Here is a 23,432-nt window from a genome sequence, read left to right as displayed (position 1 = left end):
TAATGAAGAGACGTCTCAGGACATGGTTAAGACTCATAAGGCCAAATTTAGAGGGGACGGTAGAGAGAAGTCAGGAGGCTCAGAAAAATGAGCACGATTACCATAGTTATGAATGAAACTTCACTGTGGGGGAAGTTGTTTTCGCGAAGAGCTTTGGAGATGGGCCCAGGTGGCTATCAGGTGAAGTCAATGCAGTGACAGGACCCCTGTCCTACCACATATCGGTTGAAAGTTGGGTCATCAAGGGGCATTTGGATCACCTCAGAAAAAGGGAAACAGATCCACAAGAAAAGATGCGCCAAGCATTCCCGTTGAAGTCTACACCACAGGTAGAAGTAACTCCTCTTGCTTTGCAAGTACCTGCAGAACATGTTGAGCCTGAGTGAGTCGAAGAGACAAATTTACAGGTTCCAACTGGGGAGCCGAGTGGACAGATAACTCGTGAGAGGGAGGCCTCAAATAAACCATCCGGAGATGTAGAACTACGATGGTCGACACATTTGCAAAAGCCTCCCAAGGGACTGAATTTGTAATTAGTTCATTTTTATAAATAGTTAATATAAAGTAAAATGTTCTTTCAAGGGGGAAGGATATGGAAATCTGAGGTGTACTACACCTTTAAGTGACTGTGAGCAGATTGACCATGTGACTGTAAGACCCAATAGCTGTGTAGCACTGGCTACCATATTAATGTTAGTCTAGAGTAGGGTCTGGCTGGAGAAGAACACATCATGTTAATGCTCTGTTGTTTGTGTAAGTAAATAGTATGTGCTTCATTTCAAATTGGTCTCTGCATCTGCCATATATTGTAATTGATTCGCCTGCTGACATAAACTTGCAACCCGTTCACAAGCAAAGTGACCCATAGTTCTTAGCTGCTTGCTGCATCTGCATGCTTGCTTTCAGTGATTGGTGTATAAGGACCACCACCTGCCACTTCGAAAAAGACCCATTTATTCCTGCTTTGTTTCCTGTCTACTAACCAATTCTCATCCATGCCAATATATTACCTCCAATCCCATGTGTTTTAATTTTACACACTAACCTCTTATCAAAAGCTTTCTGAAAATCCAAATACATCACATCCACTGGTTCTCCCTTATCTATCATGCTAGTTAGGTCCTCAAAAAACTTCTGGACGTTTCTCAAACCATGCTGGGATGAGTGTCTTCGCAAATCGCATAACTAGGGAAATAAAGAGGGCTTTAAATTAAACAAGAGGGGAGAGGGATCAAGCTTGGGTAGAGGCAGCAATTCAAGGTGTAGAGTCAAGACAGGAGAGCACAATAGTTTTTATTTCATTCATGGGATGTAGGCATTGCTGAGCCAGCATTTATTGCCCATCCCTAACTGCCCTTCTTTAGAGGGCAGTTAAGAGTCAACCACATTGTTGTGGGTCTGGAGTCACATGTACGCCAGACCAGGTAAGGACAGCAGATTTTCTTCCCTATAGAGCAGTAGTGAACCAGATGGGTTTTTATGACAATCCAACAATCCACAATGGTTTCATGGTCGTCATCAGACATTTAATTCCAGAGTTTTTTTATTGAATTCATATTCCAGGATAGGATTTGAACCAGGTCCCCAGAGCATTGCCCTGGGTCACTCGATTACCAGTCCAGTAATATGAGAAATTTGGGTCAGAGAATGGCAGGATGGGACAAAAAAAAAACACTTACCTTTGTCCATAACAAGCTTAAATTGTACCATGTTGTGGTCACTATTACTAAAATGCTCCCCCACACCCACCTCAGCCACCTGTCCGGCTTCATTCCCCAGAATTAGGTCCAGCAATGCGCCGTCCCTTGTTGGGCCCTCTACATATTGACCTAGAAAGTTCTCCTGTACACATCAAGAAATCCACTCCATCCAAGCCTTTAATATTATGTCTATCCCAATTAATGTTCGCGCTGTCATAAGCCAGACTGGAGCCAAACGTTCACAACTGCGATGTGAGGATCTACGGCACACCTCACGGCATGTTGTCATTATCCTCCACAAATCTGGCAGCTATGAGGGCCTCCTGAGCATGCCTGCCTCATCTGGTCAGTGGGAGACACTCATCCCCATCGTCATCACCAAGGACCCCCTCATCCCCTTGAGTGTCCTCCTCATCAAAGGAGACATGCAGCTCCTCCATCTCCTCCTCCCTTTGCAGCGCAAGTAAACTGTGCAGATGACGATGATGCATGACACCCTCTGCGGTCTGTATTGCAGGGCTACGCTAGACCCGTCCAAGCACCGGAACCGCATCTTCAGCATCCCGATGGTCTGCTGCACCAACTTGCAAGCTGCTGCATGAGCCTCATTATAACATCGCTCTGCTGCAGTCTGAGGCCGCTGCATGGGTGTCATCAGCCATGGTTTCTGTGGATAGCCCTTGTCCCCGAGGAGCCAACCCTGCAGCCTCTGTGGACCCTGGAAAGCTGCAGGGATCTTCAAGCAACTCAAGATGTAGGCGTTGTGCACACTCCCTGGAAACCATGAGCACATCTGCAGGATGCGTTTCTGGTAGTCGCATACCAGCTGGATGTTCAGTGAGCGGAAGCCCTTGCAGATGTTCACTGAGTGTAGCAATGGAGACCTGAGCGCCACGAGTGCAGTCAATCACACCCTGCACCTGTGGGAATTTCGAGATCAAGGCGAATCCAATGGGCCTTGCACCCTGGCTGTCCTGGTCCCAGGTGAAATGCACAAAGTTGTGCGTCATGGAGAAGATGGCATCCATGGCCTCGGATGCATTTGTGGGTGGCGGATTGTGAAATCCCACAGAGGGCGCCTGTGGAGACCTGAAAGGAGCCACTGGCATAGAAATTGAGCACCACGGTCACTTTCATAGCCACTGGCAGTGGATGCCCTCCATGTTCCCCTGCTGCCAAGTCCTGCAGTAAGTGGCAGATGAGAGTCACCAGGTCCCTAGACCTATGCAGTCATCGGCAACACTGGTTCTCAGTCATCTGCAGGAACGGCAGGCAGCATCTATAGACCCTGGGTGTCGTGAGGCACTGACCAGCCATGGCTCACTCTTTCTCCTGGGTAGCATGTGCAGGAGCCCCTGCTGCCCCTTCATGAGTTTGCTGCTCCTGCCTTTGTGCAGCCAGGAGCCTCAGTCGCTCTCTCTTCCATCTTCCACGGTCTCTGTAGGGCATCAGGCATACAGCTCAGTCACCAGGATCCTGACATGGTCCTCCTGCAGCATGAAAGAGAGAGAGACACGGTTATCATGGCTGTACTTAGCACCTTCCCTGGCCCTGCGTGACCAACCCTTAATGCTTCCCGGAGAGTGTTGGTCACCCCTCAGAAGGCCAGAGATGAGCGCGCTGCATGGCTGCCCTGTCAATCTGCAACACGGGGGACACTGGTCCAGACCAGGATGCTGAGATTGCAAGGGGCTGTGAGCGCCTCCAGCAGTGACTGCTACATGGCCAGCGTTAGCGAGGAGATTGTACAACATGTGCAGTCCAACTGCTCTGCGGCCCAGTAAAGTGGTGGCGGACTCTAAATCTGTGCTGGGGGTGTGATGGGGGTAAGGTATGGAGCGCTTGGTGACCCTTTAGTGCCTCCGATATGCTTGTATGGGCAGGCAGGCTAGGAGCCTGACCCCAATCATATCACTGTGGCTGTGCCTGATCTGTCTCAGTTGCAGTGGCATGGTCAGTTTATACAGGTGTCCCTAACGCGTGGCCACTTCCCTTGCTTACCCTGACCCCCACTTTGATTTCCTGCGCACGGGATGCAGCACCAGGGCAGCACTTGACCCCACACTCACCGACAACGGTTGCATCTGAGGCTGGCCAGCACTTGGCCCCAGATGCACCCCTCACCCCCAACACAACACGCTATCACAACAGTTTTGTGATTTGCATTTATTATGAGATGTGCGCACTGCATTCAAAAGTATTAAGTCCACCAAGGCCTTTAGGGATTTTTAAAAATTAAATTAAAATATTAACCAAATAAAAGATGCCAAGACTACAATTAATACTATAATAACTCCTAAAATTCCTAATTAACCTGACTCCCAGTTACAGTCCCTTTAAAGCAACGGTCCATAATAGATTTTAGATTTAAAACAAACTCAAGGTAACACAATACCCTAGCCAATGGAATTGCAAGTGGCTTTTCTCCAGCTTCAGTTTCGTTAAATAGCAGACTTATGCACAAATCCTGGAGCTTCATTAAGGCTACTTCACACATTCCTGTTAGATCTTACATGGCCTTCCAACACATAACCTTTCTTTCTCCTTTGTATATATTTCTCTTTTTTAATATGTAAATTCTATTGTTCCATATGTCTTTGAACTGTATCTTCCTCATTATATAAAAATGTTCATGTTGTCACTGTATTATCAGTAACCTTTGGGATTAGTCTTGCTTATCTGGCTAGTTATAAACAGACTAAGATCCCTTTGAAATCTAAACGTCCCTTCATTTATCTAAAAATGCAAATTCCCTTCACACCTTCCATGCTAAGACAGCATCCATGTTAACTCATTAGCATATCAAGCAGCTAGCTTATTTTGATGATTTAAACTTGCAGTCTACTTGACTTAAAATATCATTAAATCATCCACAGACTCAACTATTCTTACCCTCAAAATTACTTTACATTAAACCACAATAATAATGCAAAATATGGTAATTTCATGGCACAGCCATATTGGAAGAATTTGCAGGTTGATAATCAACCTTTTTGGCTACATTATGAATACACCTTACATGGCCATGAAGCCTAGGAGTGGGACTTGAAACCAGAGCTTAGAGGCAGGGACACTACCCACTGTGCCACAGACCTCCCCACTGACATACACTTAACCTTAATTTTTACTAGTAACTGTCCTGACAATAATGAAACAATCTATAAACCATTCTCCCTATTTGGCCCTTACAATGGGTACTGAGAGAATTATATCTATATTATTGGAGTAAGTTGTCTGATTTTCTCTAGCCAAGTTGTTGACTAAAAATTCATCTTAGGACATTAGAAGCACTAGGAAACATATAAGGCACGAAAAGAACGTCAGACAGTAGCGACATTGTGGGCTTAATTTTCATTGAAAATAACTCTGCCAGATGGTGCGGCAGTCTTCCGGTACCTCCAGAACCTATTTTCAAAGAGAGGGTTGAGCAGGAGGTGAGGAAGCAAGCCAGCAATGCTCTCACCTCCATTTAAGGGCCTGTTAAGTTCCTTGAAGAGACTGGGGGGCCAGAAGGAGATTTTCAAGGTGGAGCCTGAGAAAAGTGAACAGGCTGGTGCATGTAGGTGCTCAGCTATTGGGAGCAAGGCAGAGAGCCATTATTTGATGTTGTTGGTAAATAAAAGTATTAGAGAAATAGGGTGATTCAAACAGAGTGGGTCAAGCACCTTCTGATTGATTGTTTGGCCAAATGTATGGACCATGACGCTGCTGGCCCTCTGATCTCCCTGCTCTGTTTTAAATGGCATTGTCAGGCTTTAATCTTTCACTGAACACAGGAAAACGGATTTCAATTTAACATCACATCCAAAAGTGCACCAAAATTGCAGTGCTTCCTCAGTACTCTCCCTCCAACAGTGCAACACCCCCTTGGTACTCTCTTTCCAATAGTGCAGCATTCCCTCAGTACAGCCCCTCTCACAGTGCAGCACTCCCCAATACCACCTTTATTAATTTATTTTTTTCATGGTATGTGGGCAACGCTTGTGAGACCAGCATTTATTGCCCATCCCTAATTGCTCTTTATGAAGGTGGTGGTGGTGAGCTGCCTTCTTGAACTGCTGTAGTCCATATGGTATTGGTACACCCATGGTGCTGTTGGGAAGGGAGTTCCAGGATTTTTATCCAGTGGCAGTGAAGTAATGGCAATAAATTTCCAAGTAAGCATGGTTTCTGGCTTGGGGGAGGGGGGGGGGGGGTGGTGGTGTTGGGGGCAGAATTTGCAGGTGGTGGTGGTGTTCCCATGTATCTGCTGCCCTTGACCTTCTAGATGGTAGTGGTCGTGGGTTTGGAAGGTGCTGTCAAAGGAGCCTTGGTGAGTTGCTGCAGTGTAGAAGCCACTGCATTTCTGCCTATTTCCCATTCTACAGTAGCAAACTCTGTCTTCATATCTTTACAACTGCCTTTAAGTTTAAGGCATTAGTTTCAGTCCCAAGTTTCTCATCCTCAAAACTGAATGTGAAGTTCTATCAAGTTATTATCACTCTTGATTGGAGGATCTTTTGCTGAGATCATTAATTAAACCTGTCTCATTACACATTACAAGGTCAAAAACAGCCTACTCCCTGGTTAGTTCCCGAATGTATTGTTCTAATAAACTATCCCAAGTACACTATGAACTCATCTTTTAGGCTACCTTTGCCAGTTTGATTCATCCAATCTGTGTGAAGGTTAAAATTGCTCATTAGTACTGCAGTACTTTTCTTACAAGCTCTCAATTATTTCTTGATTTATATTCTGTCTTGCAGTGTAGCTGTTAAGGGGCTCGCTAAAAGCAGCTAAACTACTCCTACCAGTGACCTTTCTCCTTGCTTTTAAATCCACCCAAACTGATTTTACACTACTGCACTGATCTCATCCTTCATAACAGAGCTATCCCACCACCTTTCCCTTTCTTCCAACATTCTGAAATGTCAAATACCCTTGAATATTCAGTTCCCTGCACTGGTCACTTTCCAACCACATCTCTGTAATGACCATCATATCATACCTATTCATTTCTATATGTGCTATCAAATCATCCATCTTGTTATGAATACTAGGTACATTCAGACAAAGAGCCTTTAATTCTGTCTTTTTATGCTTTTTCTCTACTCCAAAGTTAGGGAGTTAGTCTAAATAGCTGAGAACTTAAAAACACATTAAAACAATATAACTTTATATAAAGCATTCAGTCCTTCTATATTTAACTGACGTCAACAGAAGCAAATTGAGCAGCTGGCGAGCCTTTCCTTAAGTAGTAAGGTTTAATAGTCTTAGCAGCTGCTACTAGGGTCTTAAAAATGGCTGCAGAGTTATTGTATGCATTGGTTGTAATCTACCAAAATTCCAAGATTCTGGAATGGTCCCAGCGAATTGGAAAACCACAAATGTAATACAACCTCCAAGAAGAGGGAGTCAGAAAGCAGGAATCCAAAGGCCAGTTAACCTTACATCTGTTATTGGGAAAATGCAGGAATCCGTATTTAGGAGAAAGTGCAGGATGGAGCTTAGGAAAGCAATTAGGAGAGCAAAGAGGGGATATGAGAAAGCTCTGGCTGGTAAAAGTAGGGAAAATCCCAAGATATAATATAAGTATGTCAATGGGAAGAGGATAACCAGGGAAAGAGTAGGGCCCTCAAGGGGCCAATCTATGGGTGGAGCCAGAGGACACGGTGAGAGTGTTGAATGAATATTTCACATCCATCTTTACCCAAGAGAATGAGGTTAGAGGTAAAGAACTCAGGGAGAGAGACTGCGAGATTCTTAAGCAAATGGATATCGGGAGTGACAAGGTATTGGAGGTGTTGGCAGGCTTAAAAGTGGACAAATCTCCAGGTCTGGATGATTTGTGTCCCAGGCTCCTGAGGGAAACAAGGGAGGAGATCGCAGGGGCTCTGACCCAAATTTTTAATTCCTCTCTGGCCACAGGGGAGGTGCCAGAGGGCTGGAGAACAGCTAATGTGGTTCTTCTATTTAAGGGTTGTAGAGAGAAGCCAGGGGACTACAGGCCAGTGAGTCTCACGTCAGTGGTAGGGAAACTATTGGAGAAAATTCTGAAGGAATTTATCTCCACTTGGAGGCAAGGTTTGATCAGGGATAGTCATCGTGGCTTTGTCAGAGGGAGGTCATGCCTAACAAATTTGATTGAATTTTTTGAGGTGGTGACCAGGTGTGTAGATGAGGGTAGTGCAGTTTATGTAGTCTATATAGATTTCAACAAAGCATTTGACAAGGTCCCACATGGGAGACTTATAAAGAAGGCAAATGCACGAGATACAGGGTAATTTGATAAGGTGGATTTAAAATTGGCTTAGCTGTAGGAGATAGAGGGTGATGACAGAAGGATGCCTTAGTGACTGGAAGCCAGTGTCCAGTGGCTATGGGCCAATTGATGACTATGCGGGGGATAGGATTAGTAAGTTTGCAGATGACACAAAGATTGGCCAGGTGGTTAACAGTGAGGTTGAGTGTCTTGGGCTACAGGGAGATATGGCTTGGCCTAAATAGCCAAGTGGTTATGGTACCGGGCTTGTAACCCCAAGATCAAGAGTTCAAATCTCACAATGGCAAACTATGAAACAATGTAACTTCATCTGAATAGGAACAGATGGAAACGTGTTTGTACTCAAAAGAGTTACAGGGAGATATGGATGGGATGGTCAAACGGCCAGACAAGTGGCAGGTGGAATTTAACCCTGAAAAATGAGAGGTGATACATTTTGGAAGGAGTAATTTGACAAGAAAGTATTCAATGAATGGCATGACACTGGAGACAGATAAGATAAGGCTCAATAGAATGATTCCTGGGATGAAAGGGTTGTCTTACGAGGAAAGATTGAGTACCTATGCCCAGCCATCTTCAGCTGCTTCATCAATTACGTTCCTTCCAACACATTCTTTGAAGATTGCACAACGTTTAGCACCATTCAGGACTCCTCAGATACTGAAGCAGTCCATGTCCAAATCCAAAGAGACCTGGATAATATCCAGGCTTGGGCTAACAGTGGCAAGTAACATTCCTCACAAAATGTCAGGCAATGGCCTTCTCCAACAGGAGAGAGTATCTAACCATTGCTCCTTGACATTCAATGGCATTACCATCGCCAGATCCCCCACTATCAATGGCCTGGGAGTTACCATTGACCAGAAACTGAACTCACTATATAAATACTGAGGCTACATGAGCAGGTCAGAGGCTAGGAATCCTGCAGCGAATAACTCACCTCCCAACTCCCCAAAGCCTGCCCACCACCTACATGGCACAAGTCAGGAGTGCGATGGAATACACTCTACTTGCCTGGAAGAGTGCAGCTCGAACACTCAGGAAGCTATACATCATCCCAGACAAAGCAGCCCGCCTAATTGGCACACCTTCCACAAACATTTACTCCCTCCACCACCGACGCACAGTGGCAGCAGTGTGTACTAACTATAAGATGCACTGCAGGAACTCACCAAGACTTTTTAGACAGTACTTTCCAAACCCATGACCACTGCCATCTAGAAAGACAAAGGCAGCAGAAACATGAAACACCACAACCTGGAAGTTCTCCTCCAAGCCACTCACCATCCTGACTTGGAAATATATTACCGTTCCTTCACTGTCACTGGGTCAAAATCCTGAAACTCTGCTCCTGACAGCAGTGTGGGTGTTCCTACACCACATGGACTGCAGCAGTTCAAGAAGGCAGCTCACCACCACCACCTTCTCAAGGGCAATTAGGGATGGATAATAAATGCTGGCCTAGCCAGCAAAGCCCACATCCTATGAACAAATCAAAAAAAAGAGGAAGTTGGGCCTATACTGATTGGAATTTAGAAGAATGAGAGGTGATCTTATTGAAACAAGACTGTGAGGGGACTTGACAGTTTAATGTTAAGAAGATGCTTCCCCTCAAGGAAGAATCAAGAACAAGTTTCAAAATAAGGTGTCTCCTATTTAAGACAGATGAGGAAGAATTTCTTCTGAGATTATTAATCATTGGAATTCTCCACCCAAAAGCGTGAGAACATACAAATTAGGAGTGGGTCACTTGGCCCTTTGAACCTGCTCCACCATTCAATAAGATCATGGCTGATCTGATTGTCACCTCAACTTCACATTCCCGTCTATCCCCGATAAACTTTCACCCCCTTGTTTATCAAGAATCTATCTACTTCTGTCTTAAAAATGTTCAACCCTGCTTCCACCCACAGCACCTCATGAACGCCCAGTCTCAAGTTGCTAGATCTGTTCGAAATCTATCCCATTTAGCACGGTGGTAGTGCCACACAACACGATGGAGAGTATCCTCAACGTGGGGGTGGGACTTCAGTCTCCACAACAACTGTGCGGTGGTCACTCCCACCGATACTGTCATGGACAGAAGCATCTGCAGCAGGCAGGTTGGTGAGGATGAGGTCAAGTATGTTTTTCCCTCTTGTTGGTTCCTTCACCACGTGCTGCAGACCCACTCTAGCAGCTACGTCCTTTAGGACTCAGCCAGCTCAGTCATGGTGCTACCGAGCCACTCTTGGTGATGGACATTGACATCCCCTACCCAGAGTACATTCTGCACCCTTACCACCATCAGTGCTTCCTCCAACTGGTATTCAGCATAGAGGAGTACTGATTCATCAGCTGAGGGAGGGCAGTACATGGTAATCAGCAGGTTTCCTTGTCCATGTTTGAACTCATGGGGTCAATTGTTCACCAGTTTAGAACTTTGATTCCCAGCCCAACCTTATCCTTTTCCATCATGATCCTAGATCTGAGTTATGGTCGCTATCTCCAAAATGCTCCCATACTGATATGCCTCCACCTGCCCTGGTTCATTTCTGATTAGGTCCAGAACTGCTTCCTCCCTTGTTGGGTTTTCTACATACTGGCTAAAAAGTTCTCCTGAATGCAACTTAAGAATTTTGCTCCCTCCCTACCTTGCAAACTATCCCAGTTAATATTTGGGTAGTTAAAATTCCTATTACTGTCCTATTATTCTTACATTTCTCTGAAATTTGATTATATATTTGATCCTCTATCTCTCCCTGACTGTTTGGAAGCCTATAGCACACACTCAACAGTAATTTTGCCCCTTTTGTGTTTTATTTCTACCCATATGGCTTCATTTGATGATCCTTCCAAGATATCATCCCTCCTCACTGCTATAATTGATTCCTTGATCAATATTACAACCTCCCCCTCCTCTTCGATCCCCCTCTCTATCTCATCTGAATACCCTATAACGAGGAATGTTGAGCTGCCAATCCTGCTCTTCTTTTAGCCAAGTCTTGGTCATAGCTAGGGATATCATACTCCCACATGCCTATCTGTGCCCTCAGCTCGTCTGTCTTATTCCTCAGACTCCTTGCATTAAAATATATTCCATTTAGCCTTGCTAAACTCACTTCTTTCTTATCTTGCCTATGTTTCCTCTGCCTTCCAGGCTCACTCACTACCGTTTTAACTTCTAATTCCATCTCAGCTTCTCTCCCCTCTGATCTACTTTTCAGGGTCCCATCCCCCTGCCAATTTAGTTTAAATCCACTCCAACAGCATTAGCAAACCTCCCCGCGAGGATGTTGGTCCCATTCCTGTTCAGATGTAACTTGTCCAACTTGTACAGGTCCCACCTCCCCCAGAAACAGTCCCAATGGCCCAGGAATCTAAAGCCTTCCCTCCTGCAATATGTCTCCAGCCACACATTCTATCCTTCTGTTCCTATACTCACTACTGTGTAGCACCAGAAGTAAATCTTTGAAGTCCTGCTTCTCAATTTCCTACCTAACTCCTTAAAAGTGTGCTTGCAGGACCTCATTTCTCTTTCTTCCTGTGTCATTGGTCCCAACATGGACCACAACCTCTGGCTGTTCACCCTCCCCCTTCAGAATGGCCTGCAGCCATTCCGTAACATCCTTGACTCTGGCACTCAGGAGGGAACATACTACCGAGTCACGTCTACAGCCACAGAAACGCCCATCTATTCCCGCTCACTAATGAATCCCCTACCACTATTGCCCTTCCACACTTCTTCCTCCCGCCCTGAGCAGTTGGACCACCCACAGTGCCATGGCCTTTGCTCTGGTTGGCCTCCACAGAGGGACCGTCACTCTCACCATTTTCCAAGGCTGAAAAACTGTGAGCGAGATGCACTTGGGGGATTCCCTCATTACCTGCCTGGTCCCCTTCTTCTCTCTGGCAGTCACCCATTCCCTGTTTGCACTTCCTTAAGCTGCTGGGTGACCACAGCCTGAAACGTGCTATCCACAAGCCTCAGCCTCGTGAATGCACTATATTGCCCCCAGCTGCTGCTCGAACTCCAAAACCAGGAGCTCAAGTTGCTCCAATCAGAGGCACCTCCTGCACACGTGGTCATCCAGACCGCTAGGAGCGTCTAAGGTTTCCCACATAGCGCAGGATGTGCAAATCATGGACTGAGCTCCCCAGACATATCTTAACTAAATAGAATATGGAGACTTGCTTTTATTTTACCCTTACTCCTACTCGAGTATAAACTAGATGCTAGATCCTCTAGACGCCGCTGACTGCCTGTTCCAGGGTCCTCCTCTTGCAATTTCCTCTCAGTGCTCCGGACTGCCTGTCTCAGGGTCCACCTCTTGCACTCTCCTTGGTATAGAAGTAGGGAAGTCCTGCTGCAACTATACAGGATCTTGGCAAGACCACACCTGAAGTACTATGCACAGTTTTTTTTTAAAAGCCCATAAGGCGTAGGAGAAAGCGGCCATTCAGGCCATCAAGTCTGCTCACCATTCAATGAGATCATGGCTGATCTGATAATCCTCAACTCCACTTGCCTGACTTTCCCCCATAACTCTCGACTTCCTCACAGATTAAAAATCTGTCCATCTCAGCCTTGACTATGCTTACCAACATAGCCTCTACAGTAAAGAATTCTACAGATTCATGACCCTCAGAAGAAATTCCTCCTCATCGCCGTCTTAAATGGATGACCTCTCACTCTGAGATTATGCCTTCTCGTCCTAAACTCTCCCACATGGGGAAACAACCTCTCAGCATCTACCCTGTCAAGCCCCTTAAGAATCACAGAGTAGAAGAGACCCTTCGGCCCATCAAGACTGCACCGACACATGAGACACACCTGACCTACCTACCTAATCCCATTTGCCAGCAATTGGCCCATAGTCTTGAATGTTATGACGTGCCAAGTGCTCATCCAGGTATTTTTTTTTTTAAAAGGATGTGAGGCAACCTGTCTTCACCACCCTCCCAGGAAGCGCATTCCAGACCATCACCACCCTCTGGGTAAAAAAGTTTTTCCTCACATCCCCCCTAAATCTCCTGCCCCTCACCTTGAACTTATGCCCCTTGTGACTGACCCTTCAACTAAGGGGAACAGCTGCTCCCTATCCACCCTGTCCATGCCCCTCAATCTTGTACACCTCGATCAGGTTGCCCCTCAGTCTTCTCTGCTCCAACGAAAACTACCCAAGCCTATCCAACCTCTCTTCATAACTTAAATGTTTCATCCCAGGCAACATCCAGGTGAATCTCCTCTGCATCCCCTCCAGTGCAATCGCATCCTTCCTATAATGTGGCGACCAGAACTGCACACACTACTCCAGCTGTGGCCTCACCAAGGTTCTATACAACTCCAACATGACCTCCCTACTTTTGTAATCTATGCCTCAATTGATAAAAGCAAGTGTCCCATATGCCTTTTTCACCACCCCAACATGCCCCTCCGCCTTCAGGGATCGATGGACACACATGCCAAGCTCCCTTTGTTCCTCAGAACTTCCTAGTGTCATGCTGTTCATTGAACACTTCCTTGTCAAATTACTCCTTCCAAAGTGTATCACCTCACACTTCTCAGAGTTAAATTCTACTTATCTGCTCATTTGACCATCCAGTCTATACCACCCCAACATGCCCCTCCGCCTTCAGGGATCGATGGACACACATGCCAAGCTCCCTTTGTTCCTCAGAACTTCCTAGTGTCATGCTGTTCATTGAACACTTCCTTGTCAAATTACTCCTTCCAAAGTGTATCACCTCACACTTCTCAGAGTTAAATTCTACTTATCTGCTCATTTGACCATCCAGTCTATACCTTCCTGTAGCCCAAGATACTCAACCTCACTGTTAACCACCCGGCCAATCTTTGTGTCATCCGCAAACTTACCAATCCTACCCTCCACATTGTCATCTATGTCGTTTATATAAATGACAAATAATAGGGGACCGAGAACAGATTCCTGTGGTACGCCACTGACTTCCAGTCAGGAAAGCATCCTTCAGTCATCACCCTCTGCCTCCTACAATTAAGCCAATTTTGAATCTTATATGTTTCAATAAGATTGCCTCGTGTTCTTCTAAACTTCAATGAGTACAGGCCCAACCGACTCAACCTCTCCTCATAAGAAAATCTCTCCATCCCTAGGATCAACCAAGTGAACCTTCCCTGGACTGCCTCCAATGCCAGTATATCTTTCCTTAGATAAGGTGACCCAAAACTGTTCTCAGTATTCTTGATGTGCTCTAACTACTGCCTTTTATAGTTTTAGCAAGACTTTCCTATTTTTATATTCCATTCCTTTTGAAATAAAGGCCAACATTTCATTTGCCTTCCTCATTACCTGAACTTGTATGTTAGCTTTTTGGGATTCATGCACAAGGACTCCCAAATCCCTCTATGCTGTAGCTTTCTGCAGTCTTTCTCCATTTAAATAAAATTCAGCTCCTCTATTCTTCCTGCCAGTGAATAACCTCACATGTTCCCACATTATATTCCACCTGCCAAGTTTTTGTCCACTCACTTAACCTGTCTATATCCCTCTGTAGACTGTGTCATCCTCACCACTTGCCTTCCCACCTATTTTTGTGTCATCCACAAACTTGGCGATAGTACATTCACTTCCTTCATCTAAGTTAGTAATATATATTGTAGGTAACTGTGGCCCCAGCACTGATCCCTCTGGCACTCCACTAGTTACAGGCTGCCATCCTGAAATTGCCCTCTTATCCCAACTCTGTATTCTATTAGTTAGGCAATCCTCTATCCACATTAATATACTACATAAGAACATAAGAAATAGGAATGGGGTAAACTATTTGGACCTTCAAACCTGCTCCGCCATTCAATAAGTCATGGCCGATCATTTTGTGTTTCGATTTCCACATTACCATCTAACCCTGATAACCTTTGATTCCCATGCCTAACAAGAATCTATCTCTGCCTTAAAAATATTCAATGACCCCCACCTCCACCAAAGTCACACAACCCTCAGAAAAGATTTCTCATCTGTCCTAAATGGGTGACCCCTAATTTTAAAACAGTACCCCCTAGTTCTGGTCTCACCCACGAGGAAACATCCTTTCCATGTCCACCTTGTCAAGGCCATACAGGATCTTGTATACTTCAATCAAATCGCCCCTCACTCTTCTAAATTCCAGTGGAAACAAGCCCAGTCTGTCAAACCTTTTCTCATGAGACAACCCACTCATTCGAGGTATCAATCTAGTAAACCTCCTTTACATCCTCCCTTAAATATGGAGACCAAAACTGCACACAGATTCAAGATGCGGTCCTGCCAATGCCCTGCATAAATGAAGCACAACATCCTTGCTTTTAAAACAAAAACAAAAGTATCTGGAAAAACTCAGCAGGTCTGGCAGCATCTGCAGAGAGGAACACAGTAACATTTCAAGTCCGAATGACTCTTCAACAGAACTAAGTAAAAATAGAAGTGAGGTGAAATATAAGCTGGTTTAGGTGGGGGGGAAGAGAGAGAAGTAGAGCTGGATTTTTCTTTTCCCACCTATTTCCATCCATTGTTTTATCTCTACCTTTTAGCTTATTTCGATTCCTTCACCCCACCCCCACTAGAGCTATCTGTACCTTGCTTGTTCTTTCTACCCTTAATTAGCACATTCCTTAGATAATATCACCACCTTCAACACCTCTTTGTCCTTTTGTCTGTGACATCTTTTGGTTATCTCCATCTATCAGTGGCCTTTTATCCAGCTCTACTTGTCTCCACCACCCCCCCCCCCCCCCCCAACCCCACTTTAAACCAGCTTATATTTCACGTCTCTTCTATGTTTACTTAGTTCTGTTGAAAGGTCATTCGGAATCGAAACGTTAACTGTGTTCCTCTCCACAGATGCTGCCAGACCTGCTGAGTTTTTCCAGGTATTTTTGTTTTTGTTTTGGATTTCCAGGATCTGCAGTTTTTTGCTTTTATCCTTGCTTTTAAGTTCAATCCCTCTTCTAATAAAGGATAGCATTCCATTAGCCTTCTTAATTACTTGCTGTACCTGCATACTAACTTTTTGTGACTCATACTAGATGAATTTCATTTGCCCGTAGACGAACACCTAGATCCCTCTGCACCTCAGAATTATGCAGCCATTCTCCATTTAAGTAATACTCCCCTTTTTTGTTTTTCCTGCCAAAATGAACAACTTCACATTTTCCCACATTGAACTCCATTTGCCAGATTTTTGCCCAGTCACTCAACCTATCCATATCCATCTGCAACCTCATGTCCTCTTCACAACACACTTTCCTACCTATTATTATGGCTCAGCAGTTGGTAAAGCTGAGTTAAAAATCCCAGAGGGAAACTTTAAACAACTGTCATAATCTATATTTTAAAGTGGTTTGTTTGAGATGCATCTCTAAATTCAGGAATCAGACCACCAGTTCAAGAGGTTTTATATCAGAATACATGAGACATTAACTTATACAAGTTAAAAATACACACATGGCTACAAATTACTATCATAACTTTTAACAAATTCTCAAACTAATCTCCATTAAGGCAACCGCAACCCATAGACTTAACCAAACACCAGGCAAAGCATTTTCACCTCAAATTCAAAATGAGGTTCATTTCGCTTTGGTTCCTTTGCAGACAGTTGTAGGCTTACAGCTGCTTTGATGTTACATGCCTCTGCTTTGCACACACAATTCTCCCTTCAGGTTATACCGTCTCTAAATGTAAATTGCATTACTAGCCTCTTTGAACTCCGCCTCTAACAATAAAACCCCTTTCATAGTACCAATTTTATTAGTAATATAAACATATTGCTTGGTCTCTGTTAGCTAGGTGCCAGATTTCACTTTACTTCTTGAATGCTCTATTCAAAAAAATGCAAATGCACTCCACCTCTCTTACATCTCAAAACTACTACTCAAAGCACCCAGGCTAGCTGGCTTTAATTCAATTAAGACACACCCACAGACTAAACCTCTCTTTTAAAAGAAAACTATTTTACAATAATATATACGTTAATAGCTTCATGGCACCTATCTTTGTGTCATCTGCAAATTTAGCTATGTCTTCACGCCCCTCATCCAAGTCACTGATGTAAATCGTAAAAAGTTAAGGCCCCAGAACAGACCCCTGTGGGACGCCACTTGTCACATCCTGCAAATCAGAAAAAGACCCATTTATGCATACTCTCTGCTTTCTGCCATCCAATCTTCTATACATGCTAATATGTTACCCATTACACCATGGGCTTTGATTTTCCATAATAATCTTTGATGTTGCACCTTATCAAATGCCTTCTGGAAATCCAGGTACAGTACGTCTACAGGCTCCCCTTTATCCACTGCGCATGTTACTCCTTCGAAAAACTCCAATAAATTAGTTAAACATGATTTTCCTTTCACAAAACCATGCTGATTCTTCCCAATTGCTTTCAGCTCTTCTAAGTGCCCAGCTATAACCACCTTAATGATCGATTCTAATAACTTCCCCATGACAGATGTCAAGCTAACTGGCCTATAATTTCCTGCCTCCCTCCTTTATTGAATAGAAAGATTATATTTGCTACTTCCCAATCTGATGGAACCTTTCCACAATCTGGCGAATTTTGGAAAATTAACACCACCACATTGATTACCTCATTAGCCGCCTCTTAAGACCCTAGGATGTAGACAATCGGGACCTGGAAACATGCCAGTCTGCAGCCCCATCAATTTGCTCAGTACCATTTCCCCAGTGATTTCAATTTCACCAAGTTCCTTTCTCCTGTTCACCTCCTGATTTGCAGTTATTACTGGAATGTTTTTTGTATCCTCTATAGCGAACACAGAAGCAAAATATTTGTTAATTTCTTCCGCCATTTCCTTATTATCTACTATTAACTCCCTACTGTCCCTCTCTGGAGGACCAACACTCACGTTACTTACTCTTTTCCTTTTTAAGTACCTGTAGAACTCTTGCTATCCATTTTTACATTTCCAGCTAGCTTCCTCTCATACTCTAAATTTTCTTTCCCTGATTAACCTTTTAGCCATTCTTTATATTCTGTCCAATTATCTGTCCTGCCACTCACCTTTGTGGAGTCGTATGCTTTTTCCTCAAGTGTGATGCTTTCCTCAACATCTGTAGTTAACTGCAGATGGTGGTTCCTCCCCTTAGAATTTTTCTTTATAGTAGGAATGCTCTTATTCTGAATGTTCTGAAATATACCCTTAAATGTCTGCCACTGCTTCTCTATTGATCTATCCTCTAGCTTAGTTTCCCAGTTAACGTCAGCTAGCTCAGCTTTCATCCCCACAGTTGCCCTTATTTACGTGTAAGATACTAGTCTTAGACCCACTCTTCTCCCTTTCAAGCTGGATGAAAAATTCAATCATATTGTGGTCACTGCAACCTGGGGTTTCTTTAACTCTGAGGTCATTAATTAATCCTATCACATTACCAAATCTAACATAGCCTGCTCTCTGGTTAGTTCCATAATGTGCTGCTTTAAGAAACTCAATCAAAAGCATTCTAAGAACTCCTTATCCAGTCCACTACTGCCAATCTAATTTTTCCAGTTTGTGTGTAGATTAAAATCACCCATGGTTATTGCTGTCCCTTTATCACAAGAACACTATTTTCTCTTGAATGCTTTGTCCTACACTATGGCTACTGTTAGGGGGCCTGTAGACCACTCCCACTAATTACTTTTGTCCCCCACCATTCCTCATCTCCACCCAAACCGATTCTACATCCTGATCTCCTGAACCAATGCCCTCTTTGATTAACAGTGCTACCAGTCCACCTTTACCTAGTTTCCTATTCTTGAATGTCATGTACCCTTCAATATCAAGGACCCGATCTTTGTCGTCCTGCAGCCACATCTCCATAATTGCTATCAGATCATATTTATTTACTTCAAAACAAAAACAAAAATACCTGGAAAAACTCAGGTGGTCTGGCAGCATCTGTGGAGAGGAACAGTTAACGTTTTGAGTCCGAATGACCCTTCAACAGATCTAAGCTTTTTGCATTTATTTACTTCAATGTGGGCCATCAATTCATTTGCTTTATGAATGCTACATGCATTCAGATACAGAACCTTCAGTTTTGTCTTTTTGCTACCTTTGTAACATCTAGTCTCGACTGTTGATGTATTCTTAGGTCTTTTTCTCTGTCCCTTCCTTCAATTCCCGACCCTCATTACTCATATTACCATTTTGCTCTCCTGTTTTGACTCTACTCTTTGAATTGCTACCTCTACCCAAGCTTGATCCCTCATCCCTCGTTTAGTTTAAAGCCCTTTCTACTTCCTAGTTATGCGATTTGCGAGGACACTCATCCCAGCACGGTTCAGGTGTAAACCATCCCAACAGTAGAGCCCCCACTTTCCCCAGTACTGATGCCAGTGCCCCACAAACCAGAACCCACTTCTCCCACATCAGTCTTTGAGCCACACATTTGTCTCTCTAATCTTATTTGCCCTATGCCAATTTGCACGTAGCTCAGGTAATAACTCAGAGATTATTACCTTTTAGGTTTAGTTTGGTACCTAGCTCCTCATACTGACTTTGCAGAACCTCTTTCCTAGTTCTACTTATTTCATTGGTACCTACATGGACCACGACAACTGGATCCTCCCCCTCCCACTGCAACTTTCTCTCCAGCCCTCAGCATATGTCCCGAACCGTGGCAGCGGGCAGGCAACATAGTCGTCTGGATTCGCTTTTTGTTGCGGACAATGTCAATCCCCCTCGCTTATTCTATCTCCTACTACCACTACATTCCTTTTTGCCCCCACCACTCCCTGCTTGAACGGCTTCCTGTACCAGTGCCATAGCAAGCCAACTCATCCACCTTGCAGACTTCACTTTCACCCACAGGTTGTGAGCATCTCAAGCCTGTTTGACAATTGCAAAGCCTAAGGCTGCTCCACTACTGTCTGCCTCACTGAGTCACCCCTCCTGTACATCACTGTTGACCAAAACAAATGATCCTTAGATGATGTGTGACTTGTCTTCTGGAACTAAGTATCCAGGTATTTCTCCCTCTCCCATATGCTGCGCAGTGTCAGCATTTCGGCTTCCAGATCAATAATCCTGACCCGGAATTCCTCAAGCTTACGCTTCCTGCAGTCGTGTTCATCATGGATCGACTTGGTGTCCTAAAGCTCCCACATCTCACAGCTGCAACATAACACCTGTCCCGCCATTCTAACTTGTTACTTAGTTAATTACCTTCACTTACTTTCTTCTTGTGTATGCTACAATTTACTGTGTTGATTGAATGCTAGTACCACTGACAACTAAAGGTTATATACTTAACTACAGGTATGTTTTAGATGTTTGCTTAAATTACTTTATTTTTATTGCTTTTTATCTTTATTGTTTGATTTTAATCTTAAACTTTTCAAATTTTAGTTTAGTATTTTAAAGTTTTAGTCTTTTTTATTTAAATCTACCTCAATTCGCCTCTCCTAGGCTGGTTTCTAACACACTGTCCCTTAAAACTGAGCACTTACCGGCCCTTGCTTCTTGTGATGTCACAGTTGCTTTTTCTTTTCCCCAGACTGCAGCTTCCCAGCAGCTGAAACAGCCGCTGCTCAGCTCCCGACTGTCTCCCGCAGGTCTGCTCCGCTCCGACTCCCAGCAAGGTACCCAAACTGAAGTTCCCATCGCTCTCCGCACCCTTTTCAAACAGAAGTCCCCGCCGCTCTCCACGAACTCCCATCACCACACTTATCTTATTAAGTGGCTTTACGTGCAGTACCTTCTGGAAATCCAAATATATTGCATCTACTGGTTCTCCTTTATCTATCCTGCTTGTTATCCCCTTGAAGAATTCCAATAAATTTGTTAGGCATGAATTGCCCTTCAAGAAGCTATGCTGACTCTGCTTAATTAGATTATGCATTTCTAAATGCTCTATTACATCCTTTATAATATTCATTTTCCCAGTGGCAGATGTTAAGCTAACTGGCCTAAGGTTACCTGTTTTTTGTCTCCCTCCCTTTTTGAATAAGTTACATTGGCAGTTTTGCAATCTTCTGGAACTTTTCCAGAACGTAAGGATTCTTGGAAAATTACTACCAGTGCATCCACTATTTGTGTAGCTACTTCCTTTAATATGCTGGGATGCAACCCATCAGGTCCAGGGAACTTATGCCCCATTAGTTTCCCTAGTACTTTTTTTCTCTAGTGATAGTTATATTTACTTCCACCACCGCACACACCACGCCACCTCGCCCCCCCCCACCACACCCACCCAATTATTTAGTATTTTTGGAATGCTGTTAGTGTCTTCTACCGTGAAGACTGATGCAAAGTATTTATTCAATTCCTCTGCCATTTCCTGGTTCCCCAGCCTCATTCTCTAAGGGGGCCTATGTTTACTTTGGCCTCTCTTTTTATATATTTAAAGAAGCTCTTACTGTCCATTTTTATATTACTTGCTAACTTACCCTCAGTTGATTTACTCCCTCTATTATTTTTTTGGTCTTTTGTTGGTTTTTAAAATTTTACCAATCCTCTGGCTTACCATTAATCTTTGCGGCATTGTATGTTTTTTCTTGCAATTTGATACTATCCTTAACTTCCTTGGTTAACCATGGTTGCTTTACTCCCTTCCTAGAGTCCTCCTTTCTCACTGGGATATATCTTTATTGTGAGTCATGAACCATTTTCTTAAACAATCTGCCATTGTTCATCAACCTTCTTTTCTGCTAAACTCCTTTCTCAGTCCACTCCAGCCAACTGTGCCCTCATTCCTTTGTAATTACCCTCATTTAAGTTTAGCACAGTTGTTTCTGACCCAGATTTCACACTCTCAAACCGAATGCTAAATTCTACCATGTTATGGTCACTGTTTCCTAGGGGATCTTTTACTTTGAGATCATTTATTAAAGCTACCTCATTACACCATTACCAGAGCCAAAATATCCTGATCCCTGGTTGGGTCCAAAACATATCGTTCTAGGAAACTGTCCCAAATATACTCTGCTCATGGTTACCTCTGCCAATTTGATTTTCCCAATGTACAAGATGAATAAAGTCATCCATGATTAATGTACTTCCTTTTTTGCATGCCCTCAATCTCCTGATTTATTCTCTGTCCTACAGTATAACTGTTAGGGAACCTATAGACCACTCCCACCAGTGTTGTCTTCCCCTTGTTATTTCTTACCTCCACCATATGGATTCTACATCTTCCAATCCAAGATCATTTCTTGCTATCATAATTATTCCATCTCGTGCTAACAAAGCTACCCCACCACCTTCCTGCCTGTCCTTTCCAGAATTCACATACCCCTGAATATTTAGTTCCCAGTTTTAATCTCCTTGTAACCAGGTCATACCCATTAACCTCTATTTGTGCCATTGATTCATTTAATTTGTTCCAAATACTATGTGCTTTTAAGAGCCATTAATTTTGCCTTTATACCATTTTTTCCTCCCTTTGACCCTACTTGCTGCTGTTTTTTTACGTTTGTACACTGTCCCTTCCTGTCACACACTGGGTGTCAATACCTAAATAGCTGCTCTGCAATGCTGCTTTTGCTTTGTTAGCGTATGTATCCCCTCTCCAGAACCAACCCCCCCCCCCCCCCCCCCCCCCCCCCCCATTTAGTTTAAAGCCCTGGTTATTCAATTCACCAGGGCACTGGTCCCAGCACGGTTCAAGTGAAGCCCATCCCACTGGAACAGCTCCCTTCCACCCTACTACTGGTGCCAGTGCCCCATGAACTGAAACCAATTTCTCTCACACCAGTGCTTTACTTTATTTACCCTATGATAGTTTGCCCATGGTTCAGCTAGTAATCCTGGAATTACCACCTCGGAGGTTCTGCTTGTTAATTTAACCCCTGTTCAAATTCTTTCAGCAGATCCTCCTTTCTAGACCTATTAATGTCATAGGTACCAATATTTTTTTCATGGGACATGGGCATTGCTGGCTAAGCAAATATTTTTATTGCCCATCCCCAACTGCCCTCAAGTCAGTGGTGGTGAGCCACCTTCTTGAACCACTGTAGTCCAGATAGTGTAGGTACACCCACATTGCTGTCTGGGGAATGTTCCAGGATTTTGACCCAGTGACAGCTCAGGAATCGCACCATAGCTCCAAGTCAGGATGGAGTGTGGCTTGGAGAGGAACTTGAAGGTGGTGATGTTCCCATGTATCTGCTGCCATTGTCCTTCTAGATGGTAGAGGTTGCCAGGTTTGGAAGGTGCTGTCGAAGGAGTCCTCGTGAGTTGCATCTTGTAGATGCTACACACTGCGGCCCGTGTGCCTCGGTGGTGGAGGGAGCAGATGTTGGAAGTGGTGGATGGGATGCCAATCAAGCAGGCTGCTTTGTCCTGGATGGTGCTGAGCTTCTTGAGTGTTGTTGGAGCTGCACTCATCCAGGCAAGTGGAGAGTATTCCAACGCACTCCTGACTTATGCCTTGTAGATGGTGGACAGGCTTTGGGGAGTCAGGAGGCCAGTTACTCTCTGCAGAATTCCCAGCCTCTGACGTGCCCTTGTAGCCACAGTATTTTGA

The sequence above is a fragment of the Carcharodon carcharias genome, chromosome 9 (genome assembly GCF_017639515.1).
Source record: "Carcharodon carcharias isolate sCarCar2 chromosome 9, sCarCar2.pri, whole genome shotgun sequence".
NCBI classification, from domain to species: Eukaryota; Metazoa; Chordata; class Chondrichthyes; order Lamniformes; family Lamnidae; genus Carcharodon; species Carcharodon carcharias.
Note: the sequence above shows the minus strand (reverse complement) of the source record.